Genomic DNA, 25,787 nt, shown 5'->3' on the forward strand with positions numbered 1-25,787 from the left:
CATTCTGTTTTAAACGTCACGGTAGTTGCTATATACCGTGTCTGCACCGCTTTGGGCAGAAAATTAAATCAGCATTACCCTCGCTGACTAGATGATTCGCCGAATATGCGTGCACGTGATATTGCATTATCCAAATTCCACAATAGATAGACAGAGCTTGCACCAAAGGCTGGGAGGAAGCCTAAGCCGAGATTTGCGGAGAAGGTAAGGTCTAGGGAGAACTAGGTTACGGTTTCCTCCACAATCGTAAAAATGCAGAAGGAGCTGCTGAGAGAAATAAGAAGGAACCTGAACGGAGCAAAAACACAAGTGCCTGAAGGCTAACGCATCCCGCGAAGTAATCTATAATACCAAACCCCGCAGGACTGGTGCTGAAGAGAGCGAAGATGGTTTTATTCTATGAGATTCAAGAGGTTGCCCGATGTATTTGTTCGACAGTTACTTGGTTTTTCATTCACGCGAAACTTTGTTGTGGACTTTCCCATTAGGACAGAGTGGAAGACTGGCGGCATATTGCAAGGCTATGACGCAGTATTCTTCATTGACGGATCAAAGATGGTCTATGGTGTCGATGCCGAAGTTTTCTCTCGATGGCTTGGACGTGGTCTAAGCCCCGAGCGACCGACTGCCAAGCGCCCATTAAGGCCTCGTACTCAGCCAGGCGGGGCTCTACTCTTGACAGTCCCTCCATGGGCACAGCTTGTGCTCTAACTAGAGCGAGGCTACGGGCACGTGGAAAATTATTCTTTGAGGATCTCAAAGAGACCTCTAGGGTGGGAAATTTGCTTTCTTTGGTGTACACTGTAGGAAGCGATGTGGTCAGGAATACGCTCGCCCGCTTCGACTAATATCCGACATCCAGTTACGATAACAAAACCCTCTGCCACCAGTGCGATTTGAACCGCGACCTTCCGCTACGACAGCCCAGCACTCTACCCATTTTAAATAAAACGATTTAAAACAGCCTGCCTAGTGGCAATAGCTTACACATTTGCCTAAGCAAACCGATGATATCTCGTGAAAATGATCAGTTGGCCCAAATTCATTGTGGATCACTATCCTACCTTAACCATTGCCTGTCCTATCAGATCATGCCCCTTGCTACAATTACCAGGAATGAGATAGCATTTTCAACGCTATAGAGATGGTTAATTCAATACTAGAAGAAGAAACTACTGCCAATCAGGTATTCCAAGGAAAATAAAGGTGCAACAAGGACCCTAAATTCGATCAACTGCAATTGATTGCAGCCCGGAAATGCTTGAGGATAAAGGAAACCGAAAGGATCAAACGTGATCATCATCCCAAAACCTATAGCCGTTAAAGCCAGTGGATCTATCAAACGTACAAATGTATAACGCTGTTCCGCCAAGATCAACCCCGAAAGTCAAAACCACCATATAGATTCATACGACATATTCTCTCCCCCTTCGACTTTCCATATAACCATTACCAGAGCCAGCCTCCAAAAATAATTAAAATATGTAGCCAGATAGCTTGTCAGAAGAAAAGATCGTTTTTGGCTTAGATCCCACTGTCAGTTTAAGGACCTTATTCGATGTTCATCCAAACCCGGTGCCTAGTTGTCGACTATATAATGTCAATGTTGAACAGCTTACCTCTCAGCACGGTCTAGCCACACCTCAACAAATGCACGGTTTTCAGTCATCCATTACTTTCACAGACCAACCTGGTGTCCTTCTCAATTCTTTTATGTTTCACCCCCTTACGCCCAGGACGAGACTTCCAACTATGTCCTTGATTCCCAACACTTCTGGACTAGAGAGGGTATTCTAACTATTCACATCTGCACCGCTTATCTTCGACCACGTACATACAGTCATTAGTCAATAGCTAGGCATATTATATCCACTTGATTGGAACAATAAGCCTTTCTGAAACTCAAAATGGATTCCTCTCCAAGTTCATGCAGCTTGAGTCATTGGTTGCATTTCCTACTCCTGGAGTACTTTCGGCGAACCCATTAACAAAAATGCGATCCACGCGATTGTCACTTTTGTGGACCAGCGTTCTCTCCTTGGCTCATACGTTTACGCTTTTTTTATAGCAATTCTTGTCAATGGCAATGGTGGTCAAACAGTAGTATAGATCACAGCGAGAAATGTGGATTGGTACCCACGATGAAGCATAAAACCTGGGAAACGCCTGGTGAACCAACACCAAGTGCTCTACTACCAAACCCCATCTCCACCTCCACGTGGAGACCGCTGAGAGCTCTTTTCTTAACGAAAAACTGCAGACGGAGAAGGATGAAGGTGAGTCTCCTGCGCCTAAAAACAGGACAAATTGTACAAACTGGTCCTCCAGGTTGAGGGTTGAGTAGAACTGACAACCTTGCATGAAAAACAATTTGTTTTGAAGCCACAAAAGGAGCCTCGGACTGAACTGACCACACAACGTCGAGCTCGTCAGCGTAAACGGAATAACGATTTACGCATTTTCTCATCCTTGTGCAGAGATGGAGCTGCCAAGCAGCTGGCCGATGACCTGTCCCAATATCTTCTTCCTCCCCCCCTCCCGTTCCATTCCGGTCGGCTCGTCGTGATCGGTTTCGTCATTTGGCTCTATCGAATGCCTGATCTGGATGCAATCTCGAGGCTTTTAAATCCCCATCCAGCGTATCAAGCCAATAGCTGATGTAATGCGTTGAACAGGGACCGGTTTACTGGAGGCCAAATAAAAGCAACAGGATCACTCTCAAGACCATTCGACATCAACAACGGTCTACGACAAGGGCCTAAACTTGAGCCTTCCTAATTCAGAGAGTTTATGATCTGTAGATTTAGGGTTCCTCTATCAGACAATTATGTTGGCAGTGTAGGAAATTATAACGGTTTAGGACTGCAAAGTTCCAAAAGTCGACATTTTCACCTCACCGTGCGAATCCCATTTATAGTAGCTACTTGAACTGTCAGCTCCTTTCATTCATCGATCCATTTCAACACTTTCGCTCTTAAATTTGGCATCAAATTTTTTAGATGGGACTGAAAAAACTGATTTGCATCAGAAAGTAAAGCTCTATTGATGGCGACCCAATACCTATCAATATCCACTAGCATCAAATTAAATTCCTATCACCCAAGAGTGTGTTTCTTAAATATTGTCGTATCGAATTTCAGGTGCCAAAAAAATGCCTCCATAACTACGGCCGGATGCAACCAAAGGTGATTGACCATAAAACGATAGTAATTTTTGGGATTCAAATTAGCGTCCAGTTGTGTACCCTTATCCAAAATTTCCAAGTCTACCAAACATCGAAATGTGGAGATCTGAGTAATTACATAAAAGCCACCGAAACTATTGTTGAAAAAATGCAAATATCCAATGACAAAAACCAACTTCCTCCCACTTAGGACAAGAACAAGAAACCGTTGGCAAAAGCGTTTCGAAAGAATTTAAGACCATTTTTTCCGGAGCTAATTGGTAGACCATAATTTTTGGCAGTAGCATAAAACTGAAACAACGACTAACAGTTTCGTCTAGAGAAGCGACAACTCATTCAACCCTGTTTCACCTCTGCTCGAGGAGCGACATGATTGCCAGATGCTAATTGTCATATGAGTGACATCCAGAACGAGGGGTCTGTGGACCAAAAAAAAAATGCAATCAAAATTTCCCTTCAAATGGTTCATGAGAAAGCGTGCACTCCGGTGTCCTTAAATCTTAAAACAAAATTGTAAAACTCAGATTTTGAAGTACACCATTCTGCATACGTCAAAAGTACACAATCCCGCATAAGTACTCGATGTTGCAGGGAGTTCTCGACGGATTCTTTTAGTAACCTACGAGCAGCCATCACCACCAGAGCCCTTTTATCTTCATCTAAAGTGGGTATGTAGGCAGGATCGTTGGTGCTTGACAGTTAGTGCTAGTATTAGGTAAAATCTGGCATCTGCCGGGATTGTGACAACTCGTGTAAATAATGAAAAATTATAGCTTCCTTCTCCATCTTTTGGATCTTTGAGTTCAAATTCTCAACGGTAACACCATTAGCCCTTGAAGAATCTTCAAAGTACCTACGGATACGGAACAAATCAAACGGCTAGAGAGGCAGGTCAGTAACAACAGAGCGCAGCCACCAAGCAATGCTGAGATAAAAGCTCCCCCCAAGACCACATCGAAACTACAATTAACTCAATTCTTACCCCCGCATGCCCCCAGAAAAGCAACAACTGAAAACTAAAAAAAGTAAACATCTGCAAAAAGCAACAGAGCAATAAATAAAAGAAGTCGCGGAGAGAAAAAAAAATTGTTTAAAAAAAAATGGTAAATGCCGAGCGACAAGCAAACTTTTTTCAAAGTGTCCGAAAAACGAGCGCCGTGGCTAGAATGTGTATAGAAACAGCCCAGCTAACAGGCAACAACAACAATGCCAACAACACCAACAACAACTGGATATCATAAAATAAAGCTACGCGAATCTTAAGCTTTTTCAAATGACCGAAAAGTCAGGCATGTCTTGGCCAATCAGAAGCTGGTATGACGTGATCCCCAACAAATGGCGTTCAATCGATGATGAGAACATTTCTATTTTTAGCAACAATTTTCAACGTCTGCGCGCTAACACATTGTCGCGTTGCGGGGCTCCGTTCCGTTTGCAATTCAATTTGTATTCACTCTGGTTCGCATGTAGCCGACGTTAACGTTCGTATAAATGAAACAAGCCGAGAAATAAGACCAGTAAAAAATCGGTTTTATAGCCGGATAGAGCGGCCAATACAAACACACAAATGTGCCAAAGCATGCATATGGGACGGAGATATATATATACCCCACCGGTATATATATATCCACAACAAACCCATACAAGCATAGGACCGCTTACCACTATATAATTTATAATGTTGTTAGAGAGACTGGAGGCAGAATTCCTGTGCCGGAGCAACATATTGTTTTTTATCTGTCATGGAGGCGCATTCAAAAGCCGCTAACTTACCCCCGGCATTCCACTCTGTAGATGAGTATTTCATAGTTTGACATTTTCCATTGAGCCTGTGTTGGAATGTTTATATTCGCCAGTTGGGAGAGACTTGTGTTTACATTTTTTGATAGCATGTGCGCTCAACAGGGCCGACAGCCACGAAATAAATTTCAGCACCACTTCTATGGGAGTTTGCATTCAAATATTTTCGCGCCCATGAATGTTGAAAGTACATTGTCAAACATGTGACATTTCGCAACAGTGTAGTTGACTTGGTCAGTGACATGATGCCCTCCATGGTGAAAGACCTTGTTAGTAAGTGGTCGCCAAAATATCGGTATTTGCAACCCCAATAAATAACACTAGCGAATAGAAAAACCAGTTCAAATGTCTTCCTTCGCTTCTTAAGCCTTGAGACGTATTAGAACACTTCATTTCAAGATCATGACAATATGCTAAAAACCAATATGGCCACCATTACGATAATCAAGGATTATTATGCTAATTTCACACTTATTCACTGTTGGTAAAACACAAATCCCTTTAGCACCACTGAGATTTGAACCATGACCCACTGATATCCATATTTGAAAAACTACCATCCCCAGAACAAATTAAAACCAAAAAGCTGTTGTAACCAAGCTTAATTTTCAGATCCTTTTCAGGATTTGTAATATTATACCTTCATTTACATACACGCTTCAAAATCACGACATGACACCTTAAAAAGATGGAAAATTCTATTCAACCCCGTGGAAAATTTATTAAGAAATGAACCCACATTGGGGGCCCTATGGCCAGAGAGCGATAATTATTAAAATACAATAGGAAAAAGGACATTTATGGCTATTAACACAATTTTGCCTCCATTAGTTACCGTTTCCACAAGAAAAGGAAAAACTGGATTATCTTCCGGCTGATTTAGTTCCTCTGCATATAAACTGGCGCCCAATGTAGGCTATTTCGATGATGCAAATTCAATCAAAGACAAATTCTTCTTTATCGCGACAAGCCTTGCCCCCAAAAAGTTTCCTTCCTGGTAGCCGTGCCTCCTGCAATCAAGCGCTTAAATGAAAATACACTCTATTTACGAACAGATTGGTAACATTCCGATTTCTTCAAGAAAAACAAGCCAGAGACATCGATTGGTAAATTCTACTCCTCATTCCCACAGAAGATTCATATCCTCCCTTTAACCAACTCAGATGTCACCTAGGAAGCACATCTAATTTTCTCTTTCCACTTCTCATCCTTTATTTATTCCTTAATTGTCGCAAATTCCTAGTTCCTCTACTCCACACCTGTTTAGTACAGAATCTTAAATGATCCCTGAACTCCCTGGGGAATGGTTACCTCTTGCTACCCTGAAGCTGTTCTTGATGACTTTTCCAACGATGCAGGATATGTACCTTGCTCTCGAATTTCCCGCATGAACTCCACAATGAAGTGGGCAAAATATCATCCCATTCTACCTTGGCTTTCCAAAAAGACTACATGATAAGCCTTGCCGTTATGATAACTGGGGCGATCAAGCCCAGCGGGTCGAAAGTGAGGGAAATTTTTGACAGTCGTTCCCATTTGGTAATGCCAGATTTGCCGCCTAGGTTTGCTTAGAATAGTGACGAATCCTTGATTGGATTCCAATGAATCTCAAACGTCTTGATGGAGTCTTCGGAGCCAACCTCACTTGTCCCCTTCTACAGCATATCCTTTGGAATTGTTTCGAGTAATTCATCAGAATTGGTTGTCTATTTCCGAATGTTAAAGCGGCCAGGTTTTACGAGCTATAACTTGTTTTTGTAGCTCAAGCGCCTCTGTCCTCCTATCAGCTCCTATAAGTACACCATCGAAGTAAAAACCTGGCCCAAGATAGTTTTAGCAATGGAAAACTTTTCACCTGTTGACGAATCCCATCCTATTTTCCACAAGAAAAAAAACGTGTGATCGGCATCGTCCACAACCCCATTGAAAAGCAGGCAATCAGGGGATCGTGCCTTCCCAATTTTCTGGAGGTAAGTTGCCAATGAGTCGCGGATTTCATCTGCTTCTTGCCTCATTTTACCATTAAGTGTACGTTGTCGTTCTACAAGAGCAACAACTGCCTTTCTTAGCAAAAAGAGCAACGGAAATCACACCCTCAATCACCATCGCGGCCGGTGCAGAGTCAGGTAGGCAGGACCCACAATGTTTACCATTTGCCGATTTAAGGCCGAAACTCTGGATGTAACCTTGTCCGCTGCTAGTTTAAATCCCTCGAAAAAAAATCATTTTTGAGTCGAGCTTCAGTCCAACGTGTCCGACTCGATCATCGACGACCAAACGATATCAAACGCAGGCTAGGAATTCTCTTTTAATCAGGCTGACTGCTTCAGATTTTTCCAGTGCAAGGTTGAAACCATGAGCAGTCATCCATCCGGTTACCAGCGGCATCAATATGCCAAGCCTGTTTAGCGGCTGTTTGACAAGTGCTCCAAAGTCCTCCATCCTTCTTTGATCCTGTAGCGTCTCATAAAACAAACGTGCAGTTTCCCAGATAATCCCTCAATACCCATAAAAGATAACTCGGCACGCAGAAAGTATTGTCCAGTGTGCCCTTCCATCTTACGGAATTTAAGGCATTTCTGAGATCAAGCGTTACGGGGAGCACCACTCGTCGAGCTTGGCGGCTGTGTGCCTCCACTCGATGCTGAGAACATCTGCAAAGCTCTTGTCTTCTGTCGGCTTAATAAGCAAAACTGACTGCCTACTCCTCCTTTGTCTCTCCACCTTTTCTTTTGGCGATGGGGCTTGTTGACTCCTGTTCCTATTTGCCTTCTTCTTTGGAGCCCAAGACACCTAAAAAAACTTAGGAAACTTATAAGTCTAAACTTGACGCATGCATTGCTGGCTGAAATAATTGCCAAGCTGTCTGAGCGAAGGATGGTTTAAAGAAGTAAAATCAATCTTGTTCATTCACTTGTCCATCCTAAGCTCTTAAACTCCACCTTTAAATGTTTACAGAGGAGTTAGCTCAAATTATTGAGTGACTCTGTGGGAGTCTGGTTTGAATTGTGGCCTTGATTTTCGACCGGACTAGTGGGAGTTGGAAAGATGGCCGTGACGTAATCTCATCCCTAATCTGGGAGGGGCTTAAGTCTGTGATTCCGATGAGATTCCTACGTAGAGTTTTCCTAACCCTTTTTTTCTTTAAGCAGCGTCAGGCTATTATCTGACATCGTGACAACCGGATAGAATTCAGAATTCATGTCTCAGGAGAATTCCTGGGAGATGTGTTCTCGTTTCGATTGGCCCCCTAATGGAGGCTTCATGAGGACATAATCACAGTCCCCATTCCGGGGAGAGCTCTTTGTGGACTCAAGCGAGGAGTTGTGCTCTACAACTCGGGTGCCGTCCTTTCTATTTCGATAAAAGTATTAGGTACGTCTTGCATCCATCAGTATGAACCTTGAGCCTGCAGCAGTAATTAAACTGGTACCGTTGTGCTAGCCACAGCCGAGTGATTTTGGTCACCAAATCAATCCGGGTCTTAAGAAAACCGTTGGGTTAGGTTAACATAGCGGGTGCTTACGCAAGTAGGCAAGTCGCAAATGGACAATACGAGAATTTCCAAGCGCCGACTTAAAGGCAAAGTGAAAGGGAAGTAACCACCTGGGAAACCCCGAAGCAGAAGGGAGGACTCAGCGGATAACACAAGTTGTGCTTCTAAGTTTCCGAAATTGAAAGACGCGGTCGCTGGACCAAGAAGTATAGAGACGAAGACTTTGAGAGGCCAAGGATCTACATTGGGCTGCAGCGTGATAGAAGAAGACGAAGAGGATAAATGAAAGCTGATAGAAAACCTAGATGAATGCTGGAGAAGAAGATCCATAGACGCTTTCAATGTAGTGCCCATTTCTATCCTTGACTTTGCTAAATAGAAAATATAGTCAAGGAATAAAACATTTAGCGGCATTGGGAGGCAAAATTTCAATTAACACAATAATAAAGAAGCAAACTACCCCTGCCTTTTATAACACTTACCAATGCCCTTGCTGTGCCGTTTAATTATGTCTCAGATTAAAGTTGCATAATTCGGCAAGTACTCACACGACCTCCTCCGGAGGATGGGCCAAGAGTGTGTAGGGCCGAGCTGGGAGTACTGACGAGGATCTGCTTGCCTGCAGGTCATGTGTTAAGGGCAAGTGCAGGACATTCTTCCCGAACTGCCCGTGGGACCAAGACATGGACTTAATTATCAAAAAAACAAATAAACGGAAGAGAGAAGAAGCAGGCTTATCATCGGAGTACGAGCTACTAGCATCCAGCTAGGAGACAGTAGCCACCAAGAGTAGTACAATCGGTGTTAGTCGTAGCACCGCTGCTTTAAAATCAACAGCGGGAACGAGACGGCAGACAAACTAGTGATTTTCAGCCTGGAATTCACTGGTGGAACAAAAGCACAAGCAAAGCAGAGTGGCAAGAGCTCGGAGTCTAAGCAACCTCTGGAGAATAGTAAGCAGCAACAATCAGCGGACCAGCCAAGAGCTACGAAACCCTTCAGTGACGTGCCCAGGAGGCAGTTACGTGGAACGCTGGCGGCAAACTAACGCTGGAGGTGTGGACCAGGCGAACACACAGGATCCATCCCCTGCTATGATTCCTCTCAGGATGTCCGTGGGTTCCATGTTAAAGCATACGAGGACCAATTCTTCAGAAACTTTCTCGGAATGATGGTCTCCTCGAATATATAATAGTTTGAGCCGAAAATAGAAAACTCCTTGAACTCGTATTTGGAGTTTGCTTTCAGGCTCTGAAGCTCCGCGTCGTCTTTTCGTGGCTCTGCGATTGCCATATAATCGATCGCGGTGGGGACTGTGACCTTCGAAATTCTAGACAAAGCTTCTGCATCAACCTTGCCTTTTCCAGACATGTGTTAGATATCAGAGGTCAACTGGCTGATGTAACTCATGTGCCGAAGTTGGCGAGGGGGCGCTTTCTCGGGCTTTTGTCTATGCGCGAAAATAATGGACTTGTGGTTCGTGAACACGGTGAGCGGCCTGTCCTTAAGGGAGAGAGGGAAGTATTTTACAGCAAGATACGCGGCGAGTAGTTTATGATCGTAGGCGCTGTAGTTACGTTGGGCTGATTTGAGTTGTTTTGAAAAAAAGCTCAACGGTTGCCAGGTTTGATTCACCGGTTGGTGAAGAGTGGTGCCTACGACTGTATCTCAGGCATCGACAAACACCGAACATCGACGTCCCAGACAAGTAAGCGTTCAACATCGCTTGTTGAGGAGCGGCCTTGGGCAAGAAACCACGGTAAAAATTTAATATGCCCAAGAACCTTCGCAGATCCTTCACCATGGTTATCAGGGAAAAGCTCTTAATAGCTTCAACCTTGTCTAGGTCAGGTTGGATACCGTCAGGGGTTATTAAGTGGGCGAGAAATTTTACCTGCTTCTACAGGAATCTGCCTTTTTCAACGTTTATGACAAGGCCGGCCTCAAGGAATGAAAGAAGTGACCAAAACATCATCCATGTATCCGAAACAAACCTCTAAGAGTCCGAAAGGTGTGCAGATAGTCGCTTTCGGTATATCTTCAGGAGCAACAGGGATTTGATGATACGCCTTGGCTAGATCCAAGATCGTGAAAAGACGGCAATTTGTCAGCGAATGCCCGAAGTCATGGATTAGTGGAATAAGATACCGATCTGGAATTGTCTGAGCATTCATACTCCTGTAATCTCCGCAAGGTCCGCCGTTTGGCTTAGGAACCAAAGGAAGTGCAGATGACCAATAGCTATTGGAAGGTCTGTAAGTACCCTGTTTCAGTAGATCAATCAACTCTTTTCTCATCGCCCCAGGGTCGAAAATTGAAAAGCGACCTGGTACTGCCCCGTCTCCGAGATTGCCAGCTAGCCTAGTTTTTTGTTGCATTAAAAGTGAATCCGGTGGTACATTTAGTCGCTTGAGCTCCGAATCTGCTATGGTGCCAGCAAACCGTCGAGGCTGATGAGGGTCCGGGCGTTCGAGTACCCGAACGCCCATTTCGGTACAGTGACTACGATCAAGATCTACCTCCCGAACGCAAATTATCTACCGTCACCGTAAGCTTCTAGACTGCGTTCGCCAGTGCCATACCATTGCCTTCAGGTTTCCATCTCCCGACGTGTGTCTCTAGAGACTTCTTCGATATCGGGGCGTGCGTAAACCTCGTGAAATTTATCGGACATTGCGGACAACACCTCCAACGACCCCGAGTCCGATAGCGCGGTTTTTCTTCGGGAGCCGCTTTCACCAGAGGGACTTCAACGGCTCTGAGCCGACCTTATCGCCATCCGATTGCCTCATTTCACGAAGGAACTATCTGGGGAGTACGGTCACCTAGCGACAGCTCATTCAGTAAGTGATTGAATTTCGCCTCCTCACTCACTGAAAGGCTTCTTATTAGTTGCTCTTTAAAGCGGTCGTAGGAGCACTCCTAAAACACGTCCGACACCAACCCGATGGTCTCCTCACCGAAACCGATTAAAGCGTGGTTGAACCGGATGTCATCCGTCGTAACGCCCGCCAGCGCGAATTGCGACTCCAACTGGCGAAACCACGCCGCCAAAAGGGAAACCCTCTGACAACGACTGCCTCCAGCAGTGATATCGCGCCCTGCGCGGATATCTACTCCCGCGACATACCTTAGTAGAGTCGGGGGTGAGTGGAAAGAACGAACGGACAGGGCGGCAGAACACCAGAGTGAAAACGGCTGTGGCCTCAAACGAATCTATGTCCGCCGACGCAGCAATCTCCACAGCCACACAGAAAAAAACGATCTGGCAAACACCGGAGGGAGCAAATATAAAACAAAAACCCAAGAAACCCCGCCGCCGACCAATTCAGCAATTTGTCCTTAAGTAAGTTGATCAGCCATTGTGGATTCTACGATGCTTGCAAGGCTCTAAACGATCAAAAATAAGGACCAACTTTCGGAATTAATCGAGCACATATTCCGCGGCTCCACGAAAATGTCTGCGAGAGTGCCCTCGACAGCTGAACACCCTCCCGATGGTCCTAACAGGGCTTACATCGTTGAACAGGATAATGAGGAAGCCCCCGTTGCTGAGAATCTAAGGAGAATAATATGAGCTAAACGAGACGACGACCTGTGGAGGATCAGATACAAACATGAGTTCTATCAAACATTTGACGTCCCTAAAGTCTCCAAAAATAATGAAACTTCGAAAACTGAAATGGGTTGACTACGATCAATGTATGGATGACATTCGGCAACCCGAAGGTATTCAAAGGTGAGAAAACCGCGAAAACGCTGAGCACATTCTGTTGACGATCACCGCTCGCACTTGGAAATTGGAGAACGCCATCGATGGAACAAGAAGGTTGGAGGGCCGGCGTCCTGAAAACCGAGGCCCGAAACGAGCTGTGGAGCCTTAAAGACGACGTAACCTAAAAGAAATTTAAGCCACGTCAACAAAATTTTCAAGGACATCCTCTGCCCCCACATTATATACAGTAATCCTATTACTCCAAAAATAGAGGAGCCCAATAGTTTAGGACAAAGCTCAAGGAAAATATCCTCCGAAGGAAGCAATGGGAGGATTTCTTTGAAGCGGACAATATTTCTTTGGATAAATTCGCATAACGATACTCCTATCCTGATCTCTTCAAGGATAGGTCTCGATTTGAACTTCTCCCCAGCAAATAATTATAAGGAACCAGACTAGGTAGACTGTACGTGCAATAAAATTCGTAGACCCTTACGTCGAATTCGAGTCATTTGAAGACTTACCTGCTATGACTTCATCTAATCCCAATATCCTTATTGAAAACTCCTCTAAAGCTGTAAAACTCGAAATTATAATAAAATCGCCATTAAATTGACCATGCCCTTTATTGAATCAATTAAAGCTAATATAACATCACAAAGAGAAACATGATAGGTTTCACACTGAACTCATTGGCAAATAGGGTCATCCAGTTTAAATGCAATCACGTCGGAAACTATGAGTATATAAAGGGCGCCGGTAACATCTGCCGATTGACTTATACAGTCGTATTTTTCTTGTTGTACATAATCATGAATCACTGAAGAAAATGACACTCGTTCGTCATTTATTCCAACAATTTTGTAAGGTATCAAGGATTATTTACCTTTTGAAAAAAAAGGTTGAAGTGACTAGTTATGTGTACGTAGTTTGGGTGCCATTTTTGATATGATGTCCTTCGTGCCTGAATTGAAAGATAATGAAGTTGGGTCGCAAATGTCATGAATAAGAGAGAGAGCATACCTTCTTCTGTCATTTGTGCTTTTTCTCTGAACTAATTGAAAATTTCACCGCGGACTGTTCCACTGTTTTGTGCAAATATTATTTCGCTTCCCGGCATCTTTGCCGCTATGTATAGGTGTTTGGAACCCCGCAAGCCTGTATTGCTTGGCAAGCGTTCCCCAAAGAAAATGCCGCCGCGTGCGACAACTTGGCTATGAGAACTATAACCACGTTGCCGCGGCAAAGCGCACTTGAAGCCAACTATCCGCCACTAGAACACTAACAACTACTGAGAACTGAGAACTGCCAAAGCGACACTAGTGCCAACTTGCTCTCAGCGAGGGGGCTAAGCGTCTCAGCGAGGGTTCCGTGCTCGCTCCGAAATGCGCAACCTCTATAAGCTCCAGTGTACGCCTGTGCGGGCCTGTTCGTACCAAGATAAAATGGGGGAATGTATTGGTAGATTTTTAATATCTTAAGCACACAGAAAGTATCTGTAGATTGTGAGCACGTAGAGCCGCATCTATGGGATGGCACAAATGTTGACTTTACTCAGAAAATTTTTCGCTTTTTCGTTTAGTTTAGTTAGCACCGTACAATTGACAAGAATAAAAGTTTTGTAGGCACGCACAGGCCCCGATACAGTGCCCGAGATAGCGATAACGACGCGCGTAATTTTTTTGAATTTAAACCCGTTGAGTATCTGTTACAGTTTCCCCCAAGTTAATACGAGTTTGAAGTAACCGCTGTTAGTCGTATCTAATCCGGAAGTAATTCTGTTGATATCGTCGCGAGAAATTTAAGGAGAACTATCCCAGGTTTAGGGACATATTCGATACAGAGAGTTGGTTTTTTTGACTATACCAGACCCAAGGACCCTTGAAAGACACGTCCTAGTCGTTGAGGCGCAGATTTGATCCTTTTGAGAATTGCGTCGCGAATGTTACCTAAATGCGCTATTTGAACGATTTCTATAGTTCCGTATCCGGTTAGAAGGAGTCTTCTCAGAAAGGAGCCACGTTTGAATACCGTATGGCCAATTTAATGCTCCGAAAGTCCTGCAAGAATCATTCACGTATGCAAAATTATGAAGGACATTTCATTCGTCAGAAGCAACCAAAATCAGATAAAAGTGAATTTTATAGATTTCCACAAATATCTAATGTTATAAAACTCTGTCTGTGTCGAGAGTGTCGGTTCGTTTTAGACGTCCTGTAAATTGTTTACTATTTGTTACTTCGTCCTTCCCTTGTGTGATCTGGGACGTACCCCGTACGAGGAAGTATAAAACTCGAAAGCGGAAATTCAAGTGATTCTAGACACCCTTCCCGGAAGAAGAGATCCCAAGTGTTCGTGTGTAGAGTTTTCCGTCCTTAATTATCAGGATCAGGAAGAAGGAAACACTAGACATACATGGTTGAAGTGGTTCTATAAATTTAAAGTTGGTTCCAAGATTTGCCAAAAGAAAAGTTTCCATAAAGTGTGAGAATATCTACAGATTTATATCAGAATTTTTGGATTACACTCAGAACTAGCCGCAGACATCAGTCCCAACGTGTAACAGAAGACCAGCCAGCGGAATCAGGAGAACGAGGCGGGACTACGCTTTCATAACATCAAACAGGTGTTTATTTTTGTTGCTATTTTTAGGACATATGAGAGCACTAGAACATGGCTTCGAAGCTCTATCAATCTATGTATCTTTTTATATTCCACTCCATTCTCGCTTGGAAGTCTAGATCGTCTGGCCGGGAGACATCAAAACTCAGCGTTAGAGATGAACCTCCATAACTTTTTTAAGGTTCAAAGTGCGATTTCGGGACTCTAATACCGCGGGATCCATGATACTCCAATATAATTACACTTCCTTCCGCCTTTTTTATCCGCGCTCAATCGAACCTAGACGACTCTCTTTCAGATGAGCAACTTCAGGCAATCTAGCCCCGAAAATAAAACCATAAAAACCCCAAACCGACAAACGAGAAAAAAAGAACCCCAATAAATAAAAAGCCAGTAAATTCAGCGCAAAGTAAATTAATTAAACTTTATATGGCTGTATTCGCTTTTATTTCCTTTGCAACTTTATCTTTACCTTATTTCCTCACATATCTAGTATCTACATCCATAAAATAACAATAGTTACCGGCATACACTATATAAGCTCACACATAGGTACCACCGACATATGGAGGAAGCGAACATAATGTGCAGGCGGCGGTAGCGATAGCGCAGAATATCTTTTCTCAAGTATATTTTGTATCTGTGAAAAATAAACTTTAGGTCGGGCTTGGCACGACTTTGTGAATGTCTTCTTCCTCCAAAATGTTAAGAAGATGAAATTGCTTTTTCGGTATTTTATGGCTGCAAAACCTTTTATTGTGGGCGATCAAAGTGCAAAAATTGAATAAGTCTCGTATGGTGATAACCTCCGTGAATCATTCGGTTACAGCTGGAGGGTGAGATAGGAACGACAATCAGTTTTTTTTTTGGTAGTTCTCATTGGGGACGAAAAAATAGTGAAATTATGAGAGAATATCAGTGAAAATTTGGCTGAAAATATCAGCACTAGCAATTAGTAATGCGATAAGTAGGCGGTGATCTTTCATGGAACTTCCAAGCGTAGTCACTAGTTCCATTCATCCAGAACTATGCATGCTTGACTTATCCTAAAAGATTTGAACCCCAGAATTCCATTATAAGAATCCAATTAACTCCCCTAATCACAGAACCACTAGGGATAGCGTATTTCAAACCGAGGGTGGTCAGTAGGCTAATGATCATTCACACATAGTACAACAGCCCCATGGATCCTGATCCTCCAAAACCAGTAGTGAAGTACAACTCCCCGTGAGGCTTCACAGTCTAATGACATTTTTGCGTCTGGGTCTGAATGGCTTAGTAGCGTACCCTTCTCAAGAACTGCTTGGTATTTTTCGACCCCACCTACTGGAGAATCGGTCCAGGTAACCTCGATAGAAGTTCAGAATCTCAAGGAATCTTCTTAACTTCATTACCGTCCCCAGGCGTGTAGTCCTGGATTGCCGGTTCCTTACTAGGTAGTGGTAACAAGCCTTATGATGTTACCTTGTAGTCTAGAAACTCGATTTCTGGCTGACCAAGATTGGATTTCGCAGGATTGAGGTTGCTCTTAGAGTCTCCTGGAGACAATCCTGACGTGCCGTTCGCACTCCAAATCGTCTTTTGAGGCAATAAGCAAATCGTCCAGGTACGCAAAGACGAAGGGTAAATCTCGGAAAATGGAATCATTTGGAAGGTCTGTGCTGCATTCCGGAGACCAACAGGCATTCAAGGAGTGAATTCGAACAACCCAAATGGCGTTATAATTGCTATCTTGGATATGTCAGATCAAGCTTAAAAAAAACATATGTTTGTCGTGTAGTAGTGTAGTTGGGCACACCCTACCTGTCAGGTACAATGTATACGTTGAGCCAGCGGTAGTCGCCGCAGGGGCGAATAGTGCCGTTCTCCATTTCCACGATGTGCAGAAGACTCGACCAAGGTCTGTGAGATGGTCGGCCGATTCCCTGGTCTATCATCCACTGCCATTTTTCCTTAGCCTGCGCAAGTCTAGTCAGTTCTGGAAACTGGGCAAGAAGATCCTGTAAACCATTGCCTTCTGGGACCGTCGAGACCGTGAGTAGATTACTTTGCATCACTCTTCCTTTCGTGATGAAGGCTGTTTTGCTATCGATCAGTTGTCGACGCTGGAGATCTACTAGAAGACCATGAGTAACCAAAAATTCGGATCCTCTATTTGTGCAATGACGAATTCCTCCTGAAGAGATCGCCTTAGGTTGAAATCCGGAACCTTATTAGTTTTGTCGAAAGTCTTGATAGTGGTCTGGTTGGTTATATAGAGAGTATGAGACTCTGCTGCTGCCTTGGAGTTTTCAAGTACGGGCAAAACATGACATCTGTGCCAAATTTATGATGGTAGTAGCAGTACCTATCGTACAATTTGGGTTTTGAACCACTCGCGTCTCGATCATCCTCAAAGATTTAGTTGGAGTTTTGCTATTTCCGCCTCCCAAGCTGACACGACCGATGTGAAGGTGCAAAATGCAGAACATGAAGAGTCGACTTCGCCGATTTTATCCACTAAGGCTCCCAATTCGTCCAGTTTGTTTGTTCTTAGACTTGTCGAATCTCCTGTGTACGCTTAGGAAGCGCTCGCAACCAGAAGAGTCGCAGGAGGTCGTCAGTCATAAGTGAACCGGCGAGGAGCCTCAGCTGCCGAAGAAATTGAGAAGGTTTCCCAACTCCAATTTGTCGGTCTTCCAGAAGTCGTCTTATGCGCTTGCCTTCAGTATAGTGTTGACTCCTTTGTAGTCTTGTTTAAGTCTTTTTACTAAGTCAGAGACCTGCTTTGTAGTATCTCGAAATTTAAGTTGGCAATAACAAACTAAAATCGCATCTCGTCCTTCTTAATCCTGGAAGTGGCGAATACGGCTTCTATCTACCGTTTTCAAAAAGGGACGGGCCTATGCTTTTGAACTCTTGGCTGCTGACGTTCTGAGGAATGTCTCCTGGTAACACATTGGTGTCGGTATCAGCCATTTCACTTCTCCAGAGATCAGGGAATCTTTAGACTTGTAATTTTAGGTTGTTCAACGGGAACTTGAACGACTTTTCGTATGTCTCTTTCGGGAGTGGGAATTGCCACGGAGGCTTCCTGTTGTTGGTTCAAGATCGATTCTTGGGATTCGAGCATGTGCGGAATCATCGTTTCGACTTGTAAGGGTCTTGTGAAGAGAAGTTGAAGTTGTTCCCTCCCATTTACAATTCTCGGACATACGAAGGGCATGTGCTTCAGGTCTTCGTATTCGTTTATACTCTCAGGACAGAAGGGAGAATCGTCATGTCCAAAACGATGTAAATACCTACGGTATCCGTCATATTCAGCTAGAAATTGAGTCAAGTGATAGTGGACATCTCCATGGCTGCGCGTAATTCAACGCTGCATATTTGGAATCAGCTTGTACGTCCACCTCCCCTTATGAGAATTATACCAAATTTCACATCTGGATTGTGCGCGCTCTTTCTTCCCATTGTCGATTTTCGGCATTATCGTCATTATGTGCTTTCCAATTGTATAGTGTTCGAATCTCCTCAGCCAAAATATAACAATTCCTGCGACTACGAAAGCTGCTTCGTCTGACGCTGTTCGACCATTAAGCGCTTTTGTTCAAACGTGTACTGGATACAATAAAATGACGGTGGTTCGGGTCCTCCAATATTGGGCATCATGCCATTTAAAGCAGCTACAACTATCGTTGCCTTCTCGCCCGCGTAGTTCAAGTGTTCCTTGAAAATCAATCGATGATCCAGCATAACGCCGAGGTATTTGATCAAAGGCTTGGACTCTATCACATCCTGCCCCACACGAAACCGTAGAATTTCTTTCAGTTTACGCGGCTGACCAGTAAACCTCAGTTTTGTGTTCCGCCAAATCTAATTCATGTGATACCAACCACTCCTTGATCAGCCTAACCGATGGCTCACATGCCTAGATAACATCCTTCAGGCGTTTGTCCACTACAAGAATTGCGATGTTGTCGCTAGGTAGCTTGTCGCGGAAGTTTGATTCACAGCCTCCGTTCCAGAGTAAGGGGCTCAGCACTGATCCTTGCGGCACTCCGCCGGTTATCAAATATTCAACTGGGCCTACGTCGGTGTCATAGCGGAGCTTTTTATCCACGAAATAATTCCTGATGATTAGCTGAATATACGTGCGAACATTCAGCTGGTTTAAGGATCTTATTATATGCTGCCATTGCGCTGAGTTGGAAGCATTTCTCACGTCGAGGGTGATGATGGCACAGTATTTTTTGGTACAACCCCTGTCACCTTATACCCACAATTGCTTCCTCTGCCAGATTGACTACTGCATTGATCGGCCGACGCGAAAACCATATTGTTGTATGGACATGTCTTCTGCTTCCCCTAAATTGGGTGCAGCCTGTTGCATAAAATACGCTCCACCAACTTTCCAAACGTCTTTGCTTGTGCAAGATCTGGCTATGTGGCCGTACTCCAGACATTTAACACATAGCAAGAGATATTTTCTCTTGAATCCTACAGACAACCCATCCGATCTTACCTTCGCCAGTATCCAGCAACTTGTTTCCCCAAACAGTTGGCAAACTAGTGATTGCCGTTTGCGTGCCACCGTATGCTTTCCCCAAATACTTTATTCCGTCGACATTGCCGTCTAGAATTTAAAATTATCGCACCAGTTCTCTCCATATGTTCTCCTTCATCCAAACGTTGCACTTGCTCTGTTACTGGTTCCTTGGACCCTCTGCTTTTCTTTGGTGTTTGGAGCTTTACACAAGTATCCTCCATTCTTTCTCTGCTCCCCTTAACGCCCTTTACAACTTTCCACTTTGCACTTATTTAAGTGGCTCATTCCATCCTTTTGGTAGCAATAGATACCTGCCGCAATGGGGTCACCGTAGGAGTTTGTAACTGTCCTGTATTCGCTGAGCATTGGTTCATCAAACCTAACTCATCCATAGCCTTTTCGCAGCTGTGTTTAAGGTTTCGAACAACCACCTTAATATAGAAGAACATTATACTTCGGCCCGACGAATTGGTAAAGCGTGTTCAGAGTAGGCAATTTTCCACCCTGAGTACTTTTGCTAGAACTGCATCAATTCTCTCGTCGTTGGCATGCCCTACTTCTTCTTTGCTGGGCCCGGTACAGCCTTTGCTACAATCAATACGTTGTCGTCCATCCGTCTTCAGGGACCTTGGTTTACCATTTCGTCATCCGGCATCTAGGTTCGTCACCTGCCTTCATCCATATTTTTGTTCAGGTACTTCCCCAAATTCAGGCACAGGCTCGCGTTCACGGACCACAGCCGAGGCAGTCGCTAACTTTTTACCTCCCGCTACCCCTGTGCTCCATAGCATGTCCAATTCATCCAGCCGTCCTTTCCCCTCTTTGAACTGTCCGTATACCAAACAGTAGACAGTTACCGAAAGTTCCATAAGCTTTCAGTAATAGTTCCCCCTGTACATCTCCTGAATTAACTGGACTAATTCTGGTTTTTGCCCTAGTTTTTAGGTAGGGGCAAAACTGAGACAGCTGCCCCCTTGTCGATGAGGTGTGTTTCGTTTGTCCACTTACCGTTGATAAAAATGCGGATGGTGTGCCAATAGTGGTTTCCGCCATTACCGTTGCTGGTTGGGGTTTAACTTACACGCAGCTTGCTTCTGCGCAAATTTATGATGGTAGTAACAGTACAGTACAGTAGGGAAGAACCACCCGAGACGTATAAACTGCCTTCATCCAGATCGAGCAGGCGGCGCGAGATCTTGGGCTGCACATCACTGAAGGCAAGACAAAATATATGGTGGTAACGTCAGCACCGAAAACGGACCCACCAACAACATCAAACCGCACTGGTCACACAGGAAGAATAAAGATAGGAGACTACAACTTTGAGACCGTTGACAATTTCTCCTATCTAGGGTTGAAAATCACAACCGAGAACAGCTACGATGATGAAATCCGCGCACGGTTGTTGTCAGCCTATTTCAGCTTACAAAAACTGTTCCGCTCGAAACGTCTCACCATAGGGTCAAAGCTCTTACTGTACAAGACTATGATCTTGCCAGTCCTCATGTATTCCTCGGAAACTTGGGTTCTTAGCAAGAAAAATTGCAAACTCTTGGCAGCGTTCGTCATCGGAAAACTAGCTTGGAACCGTTTAACACATTACTTCGGGCTATCCCTCCCGCTCTCCCGGCTTTGGGAGCCGTCAAGTCAGGGAATTCCTTTCACCGACGGGAGATAAGGGGAGGAAGGGAGTTGCTAGTTCAGAGAATCTTTTGTCATCACGCCTATGCCCCGGTCGAGTTCAATCTTCTTTGGAATAACAAGAGCCAGAAAATAATGCGCAGCACGACTCCACCTGCCAGCGCTCCTCAGCGTCTCTGTGACAATGTTGTCTGGAGAGAACTCCCCCGTGTCTGCATGGTGCTGCTGACAGAAGCCGTCCCACCTTTCAAAAGAGAAAAAGGTGTGTTCAGCGTCGTCCGCCACTCCATTGCAGAACACACAATCAGGAGATTGTGCCTTTCCAATCCTGTGCAAGTAAGACTGAAAACCTCCATACCCACTTAGAAGTTGGGTAAGGGAGCTATCAATCTCACCGTTCGTTCGGTTCGACTATGGATCTAAATTGTCGATGAGCCGCGCAGTCCATCTGACCCTTGGCTCATTTTGCCAAGAGAATTGTCACTCGGTAAAAGTGTGTTGACGTTCCTCACGGGCAACCACCTCTCTTTAAGTTAACGCCCTTGCGCTGTAGATAGCTTTATGCACCTTGGCTTGCTGGCTGTTGATAGCTTTACGCTCCTTGCCAAGGAGGGTAACGGGGATCACTCCCACGATCACTATCGCCGTCGGTTCTAAGAGAGTGCGATAAGCAAACGCCACCCACCAAGCTCTCCGTCTGAGCAAGGCGCATACGATGTACCTCTTTGTGAAGGCCATCAGCCCATACCTGATTTGCTCGAAGAAGATCATCTTCCAGTCGAGCACTAAACCAAGGCGTTTAACCGCTAGTTTTGACTCTATAGTCAACTCGCCAATCGATACGGGACCCAGAATCAGGATCCTCTTTCTGGTCAAGATGATTATTTCAGTTTTTTTCAGCGGAAGGCTGAAACCATGAGCAGTCATCCATCTGTTTACCCGTCACATCAATATGCCTAGTCTGCTTTGCAACGTCGTCTGCATAACCGACGGCCCGATAAGCCGCATCCACGACCTCCATAACACCATCCACCGTGGATCTTTCTGTTCTGAACTCGAATTGCCTTGTGGATAAGTGCCCGGCATCACGGATCACTTCAGCGAATCTACTCCTGATGAGCTTTTTAAGCACTTTCCCGGCTGTGTCAAGCATACATAGTGCTGGGTATGCGGAGGGCAGCTCCAGATCTCCTTTTCCCTTCCTGGTCAGCGCGAGTCTCGTTACCTTCCAGCGTTAAAGCAAGCGTTGAACGCCCCCAGCAGCAAGTCTGACCGTTGGCGGAACATCAGTTTGTAAACTTCCGCGGGAATACCATCAAGACCTAGCCCCTTCTTGTTTTTCGTGGTGAGAACCGTTTCTTCCAGCTCTCTTATTGTGAAAACGGGGCAATCCTCCACGCTGACCGCATTGTTGACATCAACCCGTATGGGATACCTGGTGAATAATGCCCGTACAATGCGGTCCATCTAGAATACTTAGTACTTAGAATAGAGGGCTTCCGCAGAGCCCAGATTTTCCGGGTGACAAGTTTATAGCCAAATTTTCACGGGTCCTCATTCACCTCGTTGACCTCTTTTATTTATCGCATTTCGGAGTCTCTTTTCTGCTGATCAATACTCTGCCCTTATGCTGCATGCCTCTTCGCGGGCGTGTGAATGTTGTGCCAAACGGCGGAGCTTACGACATTCCTTCCGTACCTCGGCAATTTCTACCGGCCACCAACTCATAGAAGCAAGCATAGAAGCCTCACACCGTGTCGTTATCAGGTTCATCACTGAGTTAATGACAGTGTCAGCTGGAACGCTACCACCTACCAAAGCGCTCTTCGCCGAGACTGCCTATTCCAAGATCTTCGACAAACTTCCCGATGTTCAGGGAGCGCCAACCAAGTAGCGTCAGCCACCTCGAAAACAATATACTGGTGGTTACTTGCCGAGAAGTTTTCTAGGACTTGCCACCCGTCCACCGATGGTGCCAGAGATTCCGACGCAAAAGTGATGTTAAGGATGTTTCCTTCGCAGTGTGGGCATCGAAACGTTGGCGTGAATCCGGTGTTTAAAACTATGACCCCGGTTCCTGCCGCCATTTCCAGAAACCGTTTTCCTCTTGAGTTTGGCCAAGGAATGCCCCATTCAAGGACCCTAGCATTAAAATCACTGCCTACCAAGATTCACCCCTCCGTTCCCGAAACGGCGTCCGCCAGAGCATCAAACCGGCTCCGAAAATCCGGCATCGTTTCATTCGACGTCAGGTAAAGACTAAAAAACGTTATCCCTAAACACGGAATCTAGGCAAACCCTTTCCTTCTGCCTTGGGCAAGAACACGAAGTCGAACGTCGTCCCGAATCCAGATGGCAGCGAGATTCATTAGTCGAAATGCCATGAAACCGGGTCCCTGTTTCGGTATTGTTCGTTGGTTAACTAGCAGCTGGTGAGCGCTTGCACTCCCGTGCATGTTAATTTGTAGAATGCGGATCATCATCTGCCTTAAAGATTGGACACCATCACGAGCCCGCAATGTGTGCAACGCTCTCACCAGAAAATCGCCACGATTCTTGCAAGGAACGCAACTTTCGCTTTCAATGCAGATCTTCACTTGGTGACCTACCTTACCGGGTCCCTTGTAAGCTGCTGACGTGTGCCCATAATCCAGATATCCGTAGCAATTGATGGAGATTATCCGCATTCGTCCTCTGCATACTATCCATCCAATTTTGATTTTCCCGCTGCTAAGGGTTTTCTTCGCATATTGCAGGGGACTTCCACCACAGCGAGTTTTTGACCTCGAGTATTTACAGAGGTGATACCTACCCGGGCATTCGTTACCTCTGGAAATTCACACTTTATGCCCTCCTCTACTTCGACCTTTCCTGTGCACATAGGCTCTAGACTAGAAACGAGAGCCTTTTTCCCCAGTAACCCCTTGATCGCTTCGCAGTACGTACTCTTGCTAGTCGTCTTTGGGCCTAGTTCGACGGGTTTCATCTTGAGCGGATTTCACTAAGGACCGCTGTAAAAGGCAATTGAAAGAGATAGAAATTTGGAAGCTAAATACCTGAAAATTTTGAAACTCTATTGCTACCAAAACCTCATCAGCACCTAGGATAGACTGAGCTCACAGGTATGACCTTTGGCTATAGGAAACAGTTTATGATTAGTTTCGGGAATGTGCCGGATCATGGACAAAAGGCATCGAGAGCTTCAGGATGCAGGTTTCCGCCAATTTGAGCGAGAGCTTCAGCCATATCAGTTGTACACTAGGGCCCAAGCGAAGTCAGATTATGGGGCTCTAGAGAGTACCAATTCTGCCTCTCCGCAACTGGTACTCTGATGACCTGGGAGCCAGTTTTTGGAGGCACTTAATTGCAAGGTTCCGGTCCAAGTTAAGGAGCATTAGAGTTCTGCAGTGCTACAGACCAATGAAACCTTCCAATATAGTAGAGAAAAATGCTTTCTCCGACAACTGCACGCAGTTCAGGAGAGGGGAAACTTCTCGGAAAATCATGGGGTAGGTTGAAGCACATTGTCGAGAACTGGCAGTGATGGCCTGTATATCTGGTTGATGCGCTATGCTCTACCTAAGGGCTTATGACAAACATATATAAATTCACTCTCCCGTTCCAAGTAAACGTTCTGAAATTAGTTAGAACCGGCGCAGCACTCCTCTGTTAATGATTGGATGCTGAGGAATTGCCACTATTAAAGTGACCTCTGTGGTGGTTGTTAATATTTTAATGCAGATGAGTTAAAAAATTACTAAGGTCCTGCCTGGTAACAATCAAGAAATTCAAACCATCTATTGGATTTTGTTAGGTTTACCACTGCAGGGTGTTGAATGGGAGCTTGACTGATTTTTGTGATGTTTCTTCCGAGGACGGGTATCATCACAGTGGTGTCTTGATGTTGACCGAAGAATTCCTTAGGGTTCGCGAGCAATTGACACTACGATGTTTGGTTTCGTAATATCGACTTTAAAACGCTTTTCCCTCTCTGCTGTTCATCCGATATAGACCCTCGTACGGCAATTGGAGTGATTTCAAGCCCTTAAGTATGAGAACTTATTTGCGGTCATGTTGACTTCCGTTGACTGTGCATAACGTTAGGAAACTCGTATATTTCCTTGTTGAAAGGGGGTGCTCCAAGAAACCATTAACCATTCCCTTATCTAAGGGGATGAATACTCCGAGGTGGTGAACTTTCTTGCTTCCACCATATGACGGAAGTGTTTTATCACAGGTACACGGGCAATAACATCCGATTGTACGCTCTGTATTCACATTCTGCCGGACCCAAAAATTCATAGGTTAAATTGACCCGCTTTTAGGCGACTGCTCCAAGATGCATTGCAGAAGGGGGCCAAATGTATATCGAGTATCATAACGTATCCGGTTCCGTTGCCTTTCTGGAAGCTTTAAACGATTTACTGGATTCGCAGATGAATATATAAGTCGAATAGTTAGTCGTCTTCAGCTACTGGATCTGGTTAAATGTTCGCACCAGGTCTATCGTTGTTAGGTCAGACTTTTAGTAGAGCAGTTGGACCGAATCTTGAATATGCTGAACTAGGTACTTGTCAATGTAGATCCGGCTGTTCAGTGCGCAATAGGCTTCACATGGTCTCTACTACATATGCAAAGTAGCAGATCAAGGACTGTTCAGTGAACGCGTTAATCCCAAGAGGATCACGACGTTGACTTCCTTTTCCACAATGTTCATCTTGTGCTGAGCTGATGCCGATGTTGTGGCGGCATTCTAACTGCTCCTTCTAGACGAGATATTCCCGAAAACTCTAACAGATATCAT

The 25,787-nt window shown here is 44.8% G+C and overlaps 1 protein-coding gene and 1 long non-coding RNA gene across 2 annotated transcripts in view; one reads left to right on the forward strand and one right to left on the reverse strand.

Moving 5' to 3' along the window:
* Window positions 1–12,802: 12,802 nt before the first annotated feature.
* On the reverse strand, window positions 12,803–13,506 carry LOC119653498. Its single transcript, XR_005249707.1, has 3 exons — window positions 13,219–13,506; window positions 13,082–13,159; window positions 12,803–13,015 (listed from the first exon to the last, which is right to left on the reverse strand). It is a non-coding gene; the product is annotated as an uncharacterized LOC119653498 (long non-coding RNA).
* A 192-nt stretch (window positions 13,507–13,698) lies between these two features.
* LOC119653497 (activating transcription factor 3) overlaps window positions 13,699–25,787 on the forward strand; it is a 202,708-nt gene continuing 190,619 nt past the window's right edge. The window contains exon 1 of the mRNA XM_038058134.1: window positions 13,699–14,821. The gene's annotated coding sequence lies outside the window, so the exon portion shown is untranslated. The remainder of the gene's footprint in view (window positions 14,822–25,787) is intronic.

The sequence above is a fragment of the Hermetia illucens genome, chromosome 4 (assembly GCF_905115235.1).
Source record: "Hermetia illucens chromosome 4, iHerIll2.2.curated.20191125, whole genome shotgun sequence".
NCBI lineage: Eukaryota > Metazoa > Arthropoda > Insecta > Diptera > Stratiomyidae > Hermetia > Hermetia illucens.